A 16,773-nucleotide genomic window follows, 5' to 3' on the forward strand; every position below is an offset into this window, starting at 1 on the left:
TCTCCTGCCCACCCCACCATACGGGCTTATAAAGAAAAGGATAGTATGTGGAAATTGCAAGTAAAGATGTTTTAAATCAGGACAGCAGCACCGACGGGGGTGGGGGGGAGGACCCCTTCAGTTAACGAAGCATTCATTTAAAAGGAAATTGACTGAGTTTGTGGCCAATGTGGCTCTTGTTCCCCACCCTCGACCTGCCTTATCTCCCCCTGTAGGGACCTGTCCAGGCCCCCTGGGAACAAGGCCTCCCCTCGGCCTGCCTCCCTTCATGCTCAGCTGGCTTTTCTCCAAAGTGTTTTTCCTGCCTGCGGCAATTAAGTCGCCCTCGGAGTCACTGCCTGGTTCTGCCCAGGCAGACGCTGAGCTCTCTGAAAGGAAGCGAGAGAAGGCTTCTTTCTTGACCTACTTCTAGCGGAGAAAAGGAAAGCGGTGTGCTTTCTGGAGTCCAGTGGAAGGAATGAGTCAGGAAACACCCTTTAAGTCATCCCTGCCCAGGTTGTTCAGCTCCATCGCAAAAACGAAGCCTCACATTTACGTGGCACAAAGCCTTGTTCCTCAATTCATTTCTGACACTGTGAGAAATGCTCGTTCTGTGGCTGGTGGCTGTGGAGCAGACCTTGTGGGGAAACAGAAGTGGTAAATAATGTGTGCGGGGCAGCAGGAGAGGCAATAAACTCTAAATATTCGTCTCCAATCCCAATAGACTCCACATTTGAGGGGGAATTACTGTACTCAGGAGTTTCATCCTGAGGTAAATAATCTGAGCAGATGCCCCCCCCCACACACACACACTCTAAATTACTCTTGTAGTGGAGTCTCATGGCTACATTTTGATCATAGAATTGTGGAGTTGGAAGGGATCCCGAGAGTCATCTAGTCCAACCCGGCTGCAACGCAGGAATCTCGGCTAAAGCCCCCTTGACAGGGGACCATCCATCCTCTTCCTAGCCTTTCCCCTTCAGCGCAAGATGCATATCTCCAAGCACGCCGTGCGCATGGGTGTCCTCAAAAGTAATTTGGTGCGAGGAGGCCTACAGGTTGTTGATTTGACTATCTGCAGTTTTCGCACACGGTGCTGAAGAGAAAGCAAAGAGAAAAGCCGTGGTGTAGCTGTGTAGCTGTTGGTGATTCACTGTACGGCAGGGGGTAATACCTTTCAGAACCGACTTGTAACAAATTGCTTCATTTATCCCTTTGACAATAACAGAGCAAGGCACTAGGAAGACACGCAGCTTCCATTTGTCCGTTGAACAGCAATACCGTAAGACTCTAAACCAAGTTTGTTTGTTTTTTTAAACACCCTAAGGCTGAATTTCACACTTTTTACACACAATCTGCCTTGGCTGTGGTGAATGCAAGAGGTGAGGCCTGAAACCAGTCAGGTGTTTACGTTGTTGTTAATGATGGTCTGTCCATAACATAAAGGAAAATGTAATACCAAGTGGAACAGCGTTTAAACCAAAACTGGAGTCTTTGAGGGCCTTGGCCAAAATGGCCACTAACACCTGTCCTTGGGTTAGGTCTGCAACTTTTGGAGATCTGCCCTCTCCGAAATATCTCTTTGGCAGTTGTTCCCCCCTGGCTTTTTGCCTTGCCTTCCAGTGTGGGAATATTCCACCAGCTTGGAGCAACCAACTTCAGAAGATTCCTGCTGCAGCTTACTGATGATGAAGCACCGATGGGTCAATATTTCCTCCTCCTCTTTCCCTTTAGCCCCTTCGCTGTTTCTTAGGGTGGAGCATAAGACGTGGGTGACGGGTCGGCTGTGTGTGGTTCACTGAAGATCAGAATGTAAAGGGCAGGCTGCTGATTTCTGCCAATAATTTCCGGGATGAGCCGTTGGGTTTTGTGGGCCGTGTTGTTCCCTTTCAACCAATTGTCTCCTTGGGCTGGCCAGGAGGGACACTGTTCTTACGCTGTGTAACTGGGTTTCCTTCACCAGCATCTAGCAGGCACCAAGTTGGAGAAATCTGTGGAAGACTATTGGGCTGTGAGTAGCCCCCCAAAGGCCTTGCCAAGGACTGAACATGGAACCTACTACAGCATACAAGCTCCATTTCCGAACCTTCGCTTGTTCAAGTCTAGCACAAGATCCTTTACAGTCCTTTTGTGTTTTTGCGTGTTGGTGGGGATTGGGAGTCAGCAAACATGTTGGCTTACCTGTCATCTATATCAATCTTGTTAAAGCTCCACTCTGGTAAAAATCCACAGAGAGGGGGGAGGAAGAGCACCCCGTCTTTTTAATTAAATGCTCTAATGCCCAACCCAGGAGGAAGAACCAATTATTAACTAGAGTTAAATAACACGAGGAATTTTTTTATTAAAAATTCTGTGCTGTTTTTATCTTGTAATACAGCAAGAACATGTCACTCTGAATCTGAGTTGTGCCTTCAGATTCCTTTTCCCCCAAAACAGACATGTCATGGTGCACTCTGCTAAAAAAAAAAAAAAAAAACTCAGCGGGGAAGATTTATGTTGTGCAGATGTGGTTCTGCAGTATGTCACAAGTGCCTTAATCTGAAGTCGCAAGCAGCTTAAAAAGGATGAGAATCCTTGTCTTCTTACACAGGAAAAAAAATCTAAAATGCATTTAACTGCTAATTTAGTAGCTCTGCATGAGTGCTGATTGGAAAGGGGAGAGGAATAACTGAGGACCTACCTTGTCTGAAATAATGGGTCTGTTTTGTGTTATCTGTATTGCGGCCAGAGTATATCAAAATGATAAAGATGGCATATTGTAAACCTGTTGTAAATAAGCCTGTGGGCTTTCCTCAGTAGATCAGATCGAGGAGTTGGGGATATTTAGCCTGGAAAAGAGGAGACTGAGAGGAGACATGATAGGCATATTCAAATATCAAAGGAAGAGCCAGGTTTTTTGCCCCATTAACAAACTACAGTTCCCAGGATCCTTTGGGGGCAAGCTGTGTGCTTTAGATGTACATTAAAGGTATGTTGTGGGTGTGCCATCTTACCACATGATTATAGCGGTGCAAGAAAGTCACTGCAGATGCTCAGAAAAATCACAAGTCTTCCTTCGATTGGGTTTTTGCCATCCCCAGTGGCCAGACTTGCTACCTAGATCTGGGTGTAAAATAGGGGTGTCTGTGACCCTCCAACCCCTTTCTAGTGAGGTGTGATCTAGTTTTCTCTCAGAAGCTCTTTCTCGGCTATCCAACTCTTTGTCAGGGAATTGGCTTCTGCGAAGAAAATGTTGAATATATTTTCTTTTAAAATAGCTGCTGATTCAATGTTTCTTCTCTCTCTCTCTCTCTCTCTCTCTCTCTCTCTCTCTCTCTCTCGTTTCTTCCATGGCAATTAAACCTCTTCGCCCCCCACTGATAAGCCGTAGGCCAGGGAGTCTGCAATCCATTCGGTTCCTTCGACAGAAGAAAGCATTGCCAGAGTTCTGGGCCTCATAAATGTGCTGTGAGTAGAGACGGATTGTGGAGTGTTTTGGAACACTAGAGACAAAAATAAAGCCATATTCTGTAAACAAGAGATGATGAATTTTGGATAAAAGTTACAGATTTCTTTAATCGCCAGGGACTTTTGTATTTATATCCTCCAGTCATCAGAAGTAACTGCTGTGTCTAGGATTAAAGAAACAGACTGGTGTCAGTGCATGAATAATGAATTTTTCATCTCAGCGGTAAGCACAAAATGTTTTCCTGTGCTATTATGATATATCTCTGTCTGTGCATTTATGGCAAATGTTTCCTGCTTACAAACACAAGGAAATAACCTTTTTGTTTAAACTAAGGCTTCCTTGGCTTATCTTGCTTCCAGGTGTTTCTGAGCTTCCTTCCTACAGTCTTCAGTGTTGGGAGGGGAGAGAGATTTTCTGCTGTTCATTAGGCAAAGGCTTTTCCCACCTGCCTTGCCCCACCCTCCAGCCCTCCCCGGGAGCCTGCCCCAGACTTTGAGAACAGCAGAAGCAGCAGGGAAGAGAGGAGTTCAGGGATATTTTTGAAAAAAGTAATTTTATAAGCTTGTTTATCAATTTGATCCCTTTACATAGGCAGTTTTGTATGTTTGGTGGTACTTTGTGCATTGTGATTTGCTGTTATTTTTATTGTTTACGGATGAGTAATTCTTCATAATTGATAAGTGTAAACCGTTTAATTATCATCTGCTGATGTTTAATTTTACTGTTTACTGTTGGATTCTAATGAATTATTCAGTATTGCTTTATTTGATACAAGTTGTTTATTTAAAAGTTATCATTACTTTTTACATTGGATCAGGTTGCTACTATTAATGTTTGATGTTTTATTATTATCAATGTTGTCATTTGTGTTGGAAGCTGCCCAGAGTGGCTGGGGCAACCTAGCCAGATGGGCAGGGTAATAATAATAATAATAATAATAATAATAATAATAATAATAATAATAATAATAATAATAAATACAAACCCCAACCCTCAGATTGCTAGTATGCAGAGACCCTAATTCTCTATGGGCCATTTATACAATAGTATCATTTTCAGTATATTATCTCAGGTGGGTAACCTGCAGCCCTTGGACTCACTTCCAAGGAGGAAGAAGGATCACAGAGGGAGCTGAAACAGATGACACAATGGAAGGAAGGCGAGTCCTTTGCAAGAGGCCAGTTCAGACCTCTGGCAAGAAGAATCTGTCCCTTCCCTGGCAGCAGGCAGAGCTGGATTTAGGTTTGATGAGGCCCTAAGCTACTGAAGGTAATGGGGCCCTTTATATGTCCAGCTGTCGTTTGTCAACAACAAATTGTCACTGTTTTTGTGTTGAATGTCTGCTATATGATAATTTATAGACCTAATAGGTATCTGAAGCCATTTGCACATAACAAAATAGTATTTTATCAAAGTAATTGTTACAACCAGTCCATGCAGAATGTAGGCACCCTATATATAGAAATGAGCAAACCAGTGATATTTTAGGGAACAGGCGAGGCCCATTTCTTACATCATAGGAGCCTACAAAACACAAAACACTGTTGCTGTCTGTAGGTTTTATTTTATTTGTTTTTTATCTTGTATTTTGGAACTGTACATCCAGTTTTTTTTTCCTTTAATTTTTTTTGGGGTCCCAAAGAGAGTCTGGTCCTAAGCTATAGCTTGTTTAGCTTATACATAAATCTGGCACTGGCAGCAGGTGAATGGAAAGCAAGTGAGAGAGGTAAGTGAGTAGGAGCGAAAGAGAAAGGGTGCCCTACCCACTTTTAGATCTGGCCTTACATACTGCTGGGCCTGTTCCTGCCCACAGCAAGCCTGCAGCTCCTGGCAGGTTACCCACTTCCCCATAGAAATAAATAAGTCCCACTCTGTTTTGAAAGCACCAGTCACTGCAGAATCTAGGTATGGTTCCTAGGCAGATAGAAGTGGAACCTAGACACATATATATAAAAAAAAAACACTGTGAAAATGCTTTTTTTTAAGTGTTTTGAAAAATACATTGAATTTGCCGTTAGCTCGCCATTGCCCTCTAGTGTCACATTTGTATAATGCACTTAAAACACACTTTAAAACATTATATCTGCATCTGTGTAGCTGAGTCCAGAGAGAGAATCAGAATAATAACATTGAGTTTTTTGAGCTTTCGTTTATTGTTGCTGCTGTTATTTCACTACTACTGTTAAAAAAGAACCTTTTGATTATGGCTTTCACGTACAAAGAGTTGTTTCTGTGCTAAAAGGAGGGCTTCCTTGTTAAAAGTGCAGAGCACGTAAATGGGGATAGATCAATTGATTTAAAGCAGAGGGAGATGAGAGAATGTAAAATCGGCTAATGCAAGTTCCTATATCCCCCTCTCCTGCTGGCACACACGCTTTAATGAACTTTGTGCCAAGAATACATATCAAGATGTGTGCGACAGAATGCAATTATTCACTGGACGCTGTTAGAAGTGTTTTAAAGTGTGCCCAAATTGATAGAATTGTGTCTCAACAGGTATTATAACAAGATGTGTACATTTGTCGGAAATGCTGTTTAATTGAATTGGCTAGTTAAATCCCCTGAAAAGGACCGCAGGAAGGTCAGTAATGAGAATGCTAGTCAGTCAACTAGGCCGCCATCCCACAGACCACAAAAGCAGGCGCGATTTAATGATACTGGCAGGAGCTTGTAAAGCCAGAGACTTTGTGGAAACTTTTTACATTAAAGCAAGAAAGCTGCAAAGATTAATACCTTTCCAATCTCCCCTTCCTTGTTTACACCATCTTCCATCGATTTCCCTGCATTGACTTCTGCAGGGTAAATGAGAGAGAAATTGAGTTTGCTATCTCTGAGGGTTGCTTCGTATGAGCTGTTTGTATACTTGGTTGGGGTTCCTGAGTCCAAGGCTGTGTGCTGCCTCAGATCAGATGCGAATGGGATTGTCAAATATTTTAGTTGCCTTGCTCTTCTGCTTGTTCAAACATTAGCGGGCCATATTGCTTATCTCCATTCCATGGTAAGCCGGTTTCTGCTGATCAAGCTATTGTTAAAGGTACATGGACAGGATGCGTCAAGTTTTTAAAGTCGCCTGACAACTCTAGATGGGAAATGAGCCTGGGTATTTCTCTCCCCAGCACCACTTCCTCATGTGGGCAACTGTGGGTACTTTACATCAAGATATATTACTATTGCGTGTAGAATTAGATGCCGGATTATGTAAATCTGGATTATGTAAACCTGGAATACTGTGTCCAGTTTTGGGCACCACAGTTCAAGAAGGATACTGACAAGCTGGAACGTGTCCAGAGGAGGGCAACCAAAATGGTCAAAGGCCTGGAAACGATGCCTTATGAGGAACGGCTTAGGGAGCTGGGTATGTTTAGCCTGGAGAAGAGAAGGTTAAGGGGTGACATGATAGCCATGTTCAAATATATAAAAGGATGTCATATACAGGAGGGAGAAAGGTTGTTTTCTGCTGCTCCAGAGAAGTGGACACGGGGCAATGGATTCAAACTACAAGAAAGAAGATTCCACCTAAACATTAGGAAGAACTTCCTGGCAGTAAGAGCTGTTTGACAGTGGAATTTGCTGCCAAGGAGTGTGGTGGAGTCTCCTTCTTTGGAGGTCTTTAAGCGGAGGCTTGACAGCCATCTGTCAGGAATGCTTTGATGGTGTTTCCTGCTTGGCAGGGGGTTGGACTGGATGGCCCTTGTGGTCTCTTCCAACTCTATGATTCTATGAAATCCCCAATATCATCATTCCCTCTAATAGTGAAGAGTGGTTGAACGTCTTATCAGTTTGAAAATAAACAGAGATATAAGGCAGTGGTTTCTCTATACTTAGGTTACTATACGGCTTGTTTCCCTGTGCAATTAGCAAATACGTATGTACATATATTTGTAAAATGAAATAGAAATGGTGCTTTTAAAAACTGCAAGGTGGCAAAGAAACACACAATAAAAGAGGCTTGAATGCTCCTTTGAAAGCTTCTTGATTGAAAGAGCAGCAGGAACATCTCACTCTCAGGTAGGCTCAGTCATGATTGCTCATAAATGCTTATTTCTTCTTGAAGCAATTTTCCTGGGTCCCATGAGGCGATTACCGTATGTCATCATAAAGGGAACATTGGCAAGGACCAGGTTTTGTCCATTTCCCTAATGCTGTACGAGGACCTGAGACTTTCAAATATGGGGAGTTGGTGTCAGGATGTGACCTAAATGCAGTTATAATAGATGTGAAAAAGGACAGAAATTGCAGAAGGAAACAACTGGGCCGGAGGTTCACTTGGCTTATATTGTTTGTGAACCGCTTGGAGGTTTCATCTACAGATAAGTGGTATATAAATCTTGTTAAATAAATAGGTGAGATTAAGAAAGAAACAAAAAACTTTTTCTCCCTACGCCGTACAGGGATGTGTCGGGAAGGGAAGTAAACAGAGTCGCCTCAAGTCACAATCATATGTTGCGTCAAAGGGGGGAAATGCTCCTTTGCCAAGACCAAAATGTACATTTACCCACCCAGTTGATAGAAGAATAGCTGAAATTGCCAGTTTCAAATTGCCACTACTTCTTTGAGTACCTTCCTATCCCCTCCGTCTCAAGATCACTAGCCTGCCATTTCTATACATAGTGAATTTGTGGGCTAATGTAAGTTTTCATTTGAGGGAAGGAGCTGTAGGGTCTCTGACATACAGAGCAACCTTTCCTTCAACATACAGTGGTACCTTGGATATATATAGATAGATAACAAGATCCCACTGAGTCACTCCTGTATGTTCTGCTACTTCTGCTCACTTGCTCTCTTTATGCACTCAGCACCACAAACATGTCAGTTTTTCCATTGCTTCGAAACTTCTGCCATCAGTACATGAACGCATTTGCATTGTTTCCTTCTCCAGGTGTCCTTTCCATGTGTGTTTCCGTAGATGACCTTTGGATATCTTTATCCCAAACTGTTGTTAAATCTACTTCCTCTGATACATTATTATCAAAAGACTCTTTCAATAATTGTTTAACCTTTACTATAAATAATTCATCATTGAAGATTCTTTCATCTAGACGCCATCTTCTACTCTGCCCCGAATGATCTTTTACTCTGACCATAATTGGATTGTGATCTGTTAGAGATCTTACCAGAATTTCACTTTTTTTTTTGCAACAATTTTGTTGACAGCCATATATGATCAATTCTTGCAGCAGATCTCTTAGCCCATAAGTAGTGTGTATACTTTCTCTCCTCCAGGTTCCTTACCCTCCAAACATCTTTTAATTCATAATTTTTAACTATCTGGAAAAAGGTTTCTGGTAACTTCCCTCTACCTTTTTTCCCTTCACTTGACCGATCTAGCTCTGGTGTCGTTACCCCATTGAAATCCCCTAATAAAATAATTTCTTCCTCATTCACATATTCGCCAATTAATTCCCCCAACTTCTTAAATTTTTTTACCTTACAACCGTTTGGGGCGTAAACATTTATCACCACTATATCACCTCTTGGTAGAGATATTCGTACTCCTACTACCCTCCCTTCTTCATCTTGAAATATTTTATCTGCTTTAATATTAGGTTTAACATATGTAACTACTCCCCTCTTCTTTCTCTTATCTGTTGATATGAATTCATTGCCCAATCTTTTATTGATTAATACTCTTTTATGTTTCTGTGGAACATGTGTCTCCTGGAGGCAGATTATGTCCCAGGCATCTTTTTTCAATATATGTTCAATCCTGTTTCTTTTAATTTTATTATTTAACCCATTAATGTTCTACGAAATGGTCTTAAGATCAATTACTTTATTTTATCACTTTATCTTTAATCTCTCAAATCACACTCGGGTTTGTCCCGAACAAAATGAAGTCAATAATAAACAAAAAGGGCAAACGAGCACAATGTAAAAGAGAAACTAGAAAAAGGGTACAAGAATCTCTAGTATATCGACTTCTTATACATTTGTCCATCTTTTACTCTACCAGTTGTCCCCCGTCTCTCTTGGTTTCTTCCTCTTCCCCAAACAGTTCTTTCTTAAATCTTTTGCTGAATTTTTCCGCCTCTTCTGTAGATTTTATGGTCTTCTTCTTCTTCCCCTTAAAAATAAATGAAAGTCCTTCTGGGAACTCCCAAGTAAACCAAATCCCTTTCTTTCCCGTTAACATCCTATAATTCTGTCTCCTCAGCAACAATCTTTTCAGGATCTCTTTAAAAATGGCAATAGTTCTTCCTTCTAGTATCAAATTTTTCTGCTTTTTCCTCTGCAAGATCTTGTCTCTGAGCAATCTTGAATTTAAAAAGACCATACAGTATCCTGGTCCTTTGATATTCTTTGTTCTCTCAGTCCTTATTCTGTATATCTTATCAATATCCAACAGCAAATTGTCCTCATTGACCTTTAGCCAGTTGGCCAACTCCTTCGCTATCTTTGTTTCCAGCTCTTCTTGCATTCTCCTAATATCCTGTCTTTCCTCCTCTTCCTTTCCTTGTATTCTTTTTGCCTCTTTGTTATCCATCAATAATCTTTTAATATGGTCTTCTTGTTTAAGCACTTTAGACCTCAAATCTTTTATTGATTTATCCAGCTCTTTATTCTTGCCATATAGCTCTTTTATCTGTCCCGTCATTTCCAAAATTACTTTCGAATTGCTCTCAATCTTGGCCTCCACCGAGTCCAGCTTCTCATTTAAAGATTTATTCATTTCAGTTATTAATTCTTTGATATCAGCTAAGGCGACATTGTCATTATATATTGATTGTCTTCTTGCTGCCATCGCTTGTGTTTGTGCTCTTTTAGCCGTCTTATATTATTTAGCACAGTCCAAATCTGATTAACCAAACCGTTGCTGGGATTCGAACCTTCCGCTGCACCTTTCTATTAATTGTGGGAGCTCCCTTCCATGTGTATTTCACTGGAGCATCAGCCTTGATGTATATATGTCTTGGAGCCTCTATTTCCAAAGTGTGCGTTAGATCTTCCTATGGGGAAAATCCCCCTTCTTCCAATAGGTGTCACTGCAGAACAGTGCAGGAGGCTCTTCTGGGTGTCGTTATGCTTATCCTGGCTTCCGTGAAGAAGCAGGAAGAGAGTACCTCCGTATGACACACCTTAACCAGAATCCTCCATCTTCATTCCTCCTTCTTAATTCCTCCGAGCTTTCCGCTGTTATTATCGTTTCTTCCCCTTTTCTCCTAAAACATTCTCTCCTTTAACTTTCCTTTCTCTTATTTCCTTCACTTTGAGTAGGAATATCTTTGCTTTTGCTTTGGGGACGTCGGTTTCTCTTATCTCCCCTCCTCCACTCTCCTCTCCTCCCCTCCATCCCCTCTGACCTCTTTCAGCTATCAATCTCTGTGTGATCTTTCGCCTCAGTCTCTCCATTTCACAGGGACTCTCTATTAAGCCGTTCCTTCCCACAATAACAAATAACTCTTCGACTTAACTTCTACAGTTTCCGGCTCGATACAAAGTTTCACCTTCCAAGTTTTCGAATTGAAACAGATTCTTTCTACTCACTCGCAGGTCGGTAACAGTTTTTTCAATCTCTTTTGTCGAAGGGTCTCGGGTGCCTGCCAGTGCGAGCTCTTAGGCGTCTTGCCGGTGTGTAAATTGTTTAATTTTGCGTCTGGTTCCTCTCCGTTGCCTCCGGTGCCAGCACTGAGTTCTGCCTTTTCCCGCTGCTTTTCTCCTTTTCAGCAAAAGCCTCGTACTTTTGCGTTGCCGGTGGGGGGAGGTATTAGCCGCCTCTCCCCCCCCCCATAATTTACCACCGTCGGAAAACTACCTCACTGACTGTGAAGCTTCGTTTTTAACAACCTGCTCTCTAGCGCACCCAGACCGGAACTCCTGACCTTTGGATATCTTTAAATAATATATTCTGTATGATCACTTACAAGTTCTGCTGTATCTCAGTTCAGATCAGGGGTGTCGCTGGGGCGGGGCGGGGGGGCTGCCCTGGGTTCCAGGGGAGGGGGTGACTCTCAGCATGGCCACCCCACAACTCATAAGTTGCTCAGTGCAGCAGCTGGCTTACACAGCACACACTTCGCTTTTTCCTTCCTGCTGGGAAGAGCCACAGAAGCACAGCTCTGCCCAGCCAGGGCTCCACCCAGCAGCCTGGCACATTTCACCAGGGCACTGCCCTCTCAGGGGGCACAAAGGTGCCATCTTCAAGGGGTGACATTTGGCACCTCCACCTAGAGCCTCAAGCACAAGCCAGAGCAAATCCAGTGGCTTTGGGCTTTGGACTCACCACAGCACTGCAAAAGCATTAGCTGTGCTTGCTTTACTCAGTCCACCTGGACCTAGGGTACCATCCACCCACACCCATTCCAGTCACAGTGAGCATTTTGCATTCCTGAGGTGCTGCAAAGCATTGTGGGGGGACGCAAAATGCTCACTGTGATTTGAAGGGGTGTGGGCGGATGTGGGGGGGGGGGTGACAAAAAAAATCCGCACCGGGTACCACTTGGGCTTGCTACGCCTCTGGTTCAGATAACTTGAAACATTTCGCCATCATCTCTTGGACGTAGCAAGTTATCGCAAACCAGGGAGCCACCTTCTAACAGTGCCTCTGTCTTACCTGGATCGAGCTTCAGTTTATTGGCTCTTATCCAGCCCATTGGCAAGGCAAGACAGTGGTCCAATAATGCATTGGTAGATGACAATAGCAGCAGCACTGATAGGGTGCTTCGCTTCTTTTCCTCCAACAGCCCTGTCACATATGCTCTTTCCAATACAGTTCTCACTCTGCAGTCACTAATGTAGCCATAGCAGCATAGGATAGAGGTCTCAGTAGGCTCGGGTTTAGCCCGAGGCTTGCGGAAGTGCAAAAACCTTTAGAAAAACCCTAGAAGGGGGATTTAGAGTGGGTTGGGGGAGCTGGAAAAGGGATACATAAATAAAAAGCTGCCATCCCATTCATTCACTCTTGCTGTGGAGATTTTCTTGTCTTAGAAGGAAGAGCTTTGAAGTCCCCCCCCCTCTCTTACACACACACAACCCAACAACATTTGAGTGTCTCTGTTTGTGATGTTCAGTCCATGAGAGCTGCTGGACAAAACAGCTCTAGCAACACACAAGAGGGAAATAAGCAGCAGGTTGAGGGAACCAAATGGTTTGCGGAACTATTAAAAACATTTATGGAGGAAACCAAAGTTGCAAGGACACCCCCCCCCCCCCCCACATAAAAGAAGCCCACTGAGAACCAAGAACATTCCTTGTCTACAGAAAGTTGGCTGATAGTTGGGAGCGAAGGGAAGTGAAAGCTGTTGGAAGTGGAATGGAAGGTTGTCTCCTGAGCGGTCCCAATCCACAAAGCAGCACTTTGTTGTAGGCCATTATCTGCAAATGCTGAGGCTGAGCGAATATCAGTTTACCTAAGCCCAAGTATAGAGTGAAGAGCTGGGCCAGGAGCACACACAGCCACAATGCAGCAACATCTGTTAAATGGATTATTGAATATTGCTTTGGCCAATTTAAGTTACGTGTGTTTTTTAACAATTACATATCCCCCCCCCCCATTATGGCTTATTTGTATGGGACGGTATTGTTATGGGATGTGTGATCTTTGTCGCATGTTTTGTCATTTTTATGGCTTGCAAACTGCATCACGTGCAGCAGTGTTGAAAGGCAGCAAACAAATTGAAAATGAAACGGAAATGAACTTCTCTGTCTCCTTCCTTGAATGGGTCAGAGAAGGCTCCCTGTTTAAGTGGCGCCATTAGGACGTGTTGCGTTCAGGAAAAATGGCCTTGGAGAGAAGAATCGTACCTTGAAAGCTTCATATTCTGAAAACATTGTTTTTCTGAGTAATGCCTTTCAATTTAGGGCCTACAGCTTTAAAAGACTTAAAGGTGTTGTGGGTCATAATCTGATGTGTATTTAAAAGGTTCTTCAGAGGATTAAAGGATGTGTAGGCCTTATAATGTGCTGCTACCTTAGCAAGAATTTCAGCTGAGAGGAAGAAGAAAAAGGGATCAGTGGACCCTGTACAGAAATGTCATATTGCATTTAGAATACCTGGCTGGCTGCTATGCACCAAAGAGGCATCTATTTTTCACGGTTGCCTGTACATTCTCTCTTTTCCTTTTTAAGGGAATAGTTTGAATAATCCATATACAAAATCTGACAGCCGCACTATCTTTAAAAGTTCACAGCTGCCAAGAAAAATATATTTGCATGACTAAAGAACGGGAAATGCATTAAATGTTTTCAGTTTACTTGAACTTTGGCATTTCATAGAATCCTAGAATCATAGAGTTGGAAGAGGCCACAAGGGCCATCCAGTCCAACCCCCTACCAAGCAGGAAACACCATCAAAGCATTCCTGACAGATGGCTGTCAAGCCTCTGCTTAAAGACCTCCAAAGAAGGAGACTCCACCACACTCCTAGGCAGCAAATTCCACTGTCAAACAGCTCTTACTGTCAGGAAGTTCTTCCTAATGTTTAGGTGGAATCTTCTTTCTTGTAGTTTGAATCCATTGCCCCGTGTCCGCTTCTCTGGAGCAGCAGAAAACAACCTTTCCCGGTGTCCAGGACAAAAGCTATAAACTGTTCAACCTTATTTATCACCGTGACCTTGAGTTATACAGTTTACATCAGGCTTCCTCAACCTCGGCCCTCCAGATGTTTTGAGACTACAATTCCCATCATCCCTGACCACTGGTCCTGCTAGCTAGGGATCATGGGAGCTGTAGGCCAAAAACATCTGGAGGGCCGAGGTTGAGGAAGCCTGGTTTACATGTATGAACCTGGATTTATTATTAATATTATTAAATGCATTTATACCTCACCTTTGTCCCAAGTTGGCACCTGCAGGAACAGGACCTAGAAACAGGGTCTCGGGTGGGAGAATATTGGAGCCTCAGTGTTGGCCCTCCAAGCTGCTCACCAGGAATATAAATATCTTGGCATGTGGGGAAGATCTTGCCTGCTGGCTGGGACAACCTTTCCCTGCAAGTAACTCATGCAACACTCCCTCTTTATTTGTATTCTGTATGTTTGCAAGACACATTGCTGATGTCACTAGAGACTCATCGGGTCAAGGGGTAAGGCAAATTTTGAATTGGTCAGTAAACGTATCTCTGCCTCATGCTTTGGTTTCAGGTGAATGAGGTTTATGAGGAAACCCCAAACAGCGAACTTGGCTGCCGGGAACCACACTTGTCAAGAAAAGAGGAAGAGGGAAACGAAGACTGAGCCAGTTCCGTGAGAGACTCCTCTCCTCCAGAGGCATTTCTTCCTTCGCTGTTGCTATTTTATTAGGAGACACTGCTGCAGAAACTGCTGGTAAGGCATGCGGCTTTTCCTGCTGGGTTGTTTTTGGGTGACGTACTTTGTATTCATTTTCACCTTTTAAACTGCTTTAAATGGCTGCACTGAGATATAGTTTTGTTTACATTAGGGCATGCGACAGTGCGACATGCAGCCATTGCAGAAAAGTAAAAATAAAGCAACAATAAACGTTTCTGAATATATATTCACAAGGTGGTGTTTGAAGCGTATATGCCAAAATTATTACAGATACGAAATTATGTGTAGTAACATGGCATTGCTTAGACGGGCGACCATAAGCAAAAGGTACTTTGTATCAATTATAATTAGAATTTGCAGGAATTTATAGGATGGGGGATGGGGGGGAATTAAATATGTGCTGCATGCAAGCCAAACTGCTGTAAACTATGGGTAGTATTGTACCATATACCTCATTTCTGTAATCAAAAAAGACTGCATAAAAATTGCAATGTTTCTTTTTGGCTCTTGCTACTTTCTGTGTCAGTTTTTCCAAAATGCTTTTGGCCAAATTGCATTATACCCTTGGTTCACCATTAATAATTCCCATGTCCTGGCAGTGGTTTTTCTTGCAGCATTAACTGCTGCTGTCTTTAGGGTGGCACTTCTCTTGTTTCTAAGCGGGGCTTCTGAGGGCAAAATTCACCATCCACAGTTGTCCCTGACAAAAAGATGCTGTGTTTGGAGAAGCACTGCCTGCTGGATTTCTGGCTGTCATTGCATCTCTTCGCATCGAAATCTAGTAACCACTTTGTGATTAGTTTTGGGGGTGGGAAATTAAAAGTAGCGCCGGAAGAGAGGGATGCAGGAGAAATTCAGCTTGAGTTCACGGTTAAATGTGAACTTGCCAAATTCATACTTTTCAAAACAAGATGAGAACCAAAAACAACAGCCACCCTTTGAAATTTGCAGTTATCCTGATTTTGTAACGCAGTTCTCCAGCCAAGTAGCGTGTATAAAAATGCATAGGGACGTGGGTGATGTTGTGGTCTTGCCTCTTGGGCTTGCCGATCAGAAGATTGATGGTTCGAATCCCCGCGACGGGATGAGCTTCCATTGCTCTGTCCCAGCTCCTGCTAGCAGTTCGAAAGCACGCCAGTACAAGTAGATAAATAGGTACCACTGTGGCAGGAAGGTAAACGGCGTTTCCGTGTGCTCTGGTTTCCGTCATGGTGTTCCGTTGCGCCAGAAGCGGTTTAGTCATGCTGGCCGCATGAACCGGAAAGCCCTCTGTGGACAAATGCCGGCTCTGTTGGCCTGAAAGCGAGATGAGCGCCGCAACCCCATAGTCGCCTTTGACAGGACTTAACCATCCAGGGGTCCTTTACCTTTACACAAATGCATATATCAGGGTAGTGTGCATCTAAGTGGATACAAAAATGCATTGTATTGGGGTAAATTGTTTTGCAACAGCGTGCATGTTAGGTAAAATGGCATACAAAGGTGCTAATGAATTTTCTAATGAATATGCTAATGAATTTTCATGGTGGCTTTTTAAAAATTGCATATTGCTGTGGAAATGTGGGGAGCTGAATGTAAGATTGGGAAAGCGAGAAACTGAGAGAAACTGAAATGGATAGATTCTTTGTCCCGAACGCATGCATGCACACACACACACACACACACACACACACAGTGAGAACATGTGACTGGAAGATTGGTTCTTATTGGCAAAGCACTCGGTTACCTCAGCTCCTCAGGTGCAAGAATCGCATGCGTTGCTCCTGCACTCGGGTCTCCCTCCATGAGATTTAATGACGTGAGTCCTTAATAATTTCACTTATGTCCGTGCTCATTTTAAGAAGTCCACCTCCCCCAACTCTTCCCCTATGTTTTTACTTCCAGAATGAGAATGCGTTGGAAGATGGCTCCTTCCTTCAACTTTGTGCTCCTCTTCGTGCTTTTGCTGAAAGGTGCCTCCCTCATTCCAAACGTCCAAAACCAGCAGCATAACTGTATAGGTATGTGCTGATTTCTTATTTGTTGTATTTATTTAAAACAGCTCTTCATACAAATATCCCAGACGATGCACTTGTACCTTACGGGAGAGTGCAGCCACATCCAGAACAAATAAGCCATCTAA

General features: G+C 43.1%; 1 long non-coding RNA gene across 1 annotated transcript; it reads left to right on the forward strand.

Moving 5' to 3' along the window:
• Positions 1 to 10,844: 10,844 nt before the first annotated feature.
• Positions 10,845 to 16,615, forward strand: LOC117055558. Its single transcript, XR_004427648.1, has 3 exons — positions 10,845 to 10,918; positions 14,505 to 14,687; positions 16,536 to 16,615. It is a non-coding gene; the product is annotated as an uncharacterized LOC117055558 (long non-coding RNA).
• The last annotated feature ends 158 nt before the right edge of the window (positions 16,616 to 16,773 follow it).

This window comes from Lacerta agilis, chromosome 12, assembly GCF_009819535.1.
Source record: "Lacerta agilis isolate rLacAgi1 chromosome 12, rLacAgi1.pri, whole genome shotgun sequence".
NCBI classification, from domain to species: Eukaryota; Metazoa; Chordata; class Lepidosauria; order Squamata; family Lacertidae; genus Lacerta; species Lacerta agilis.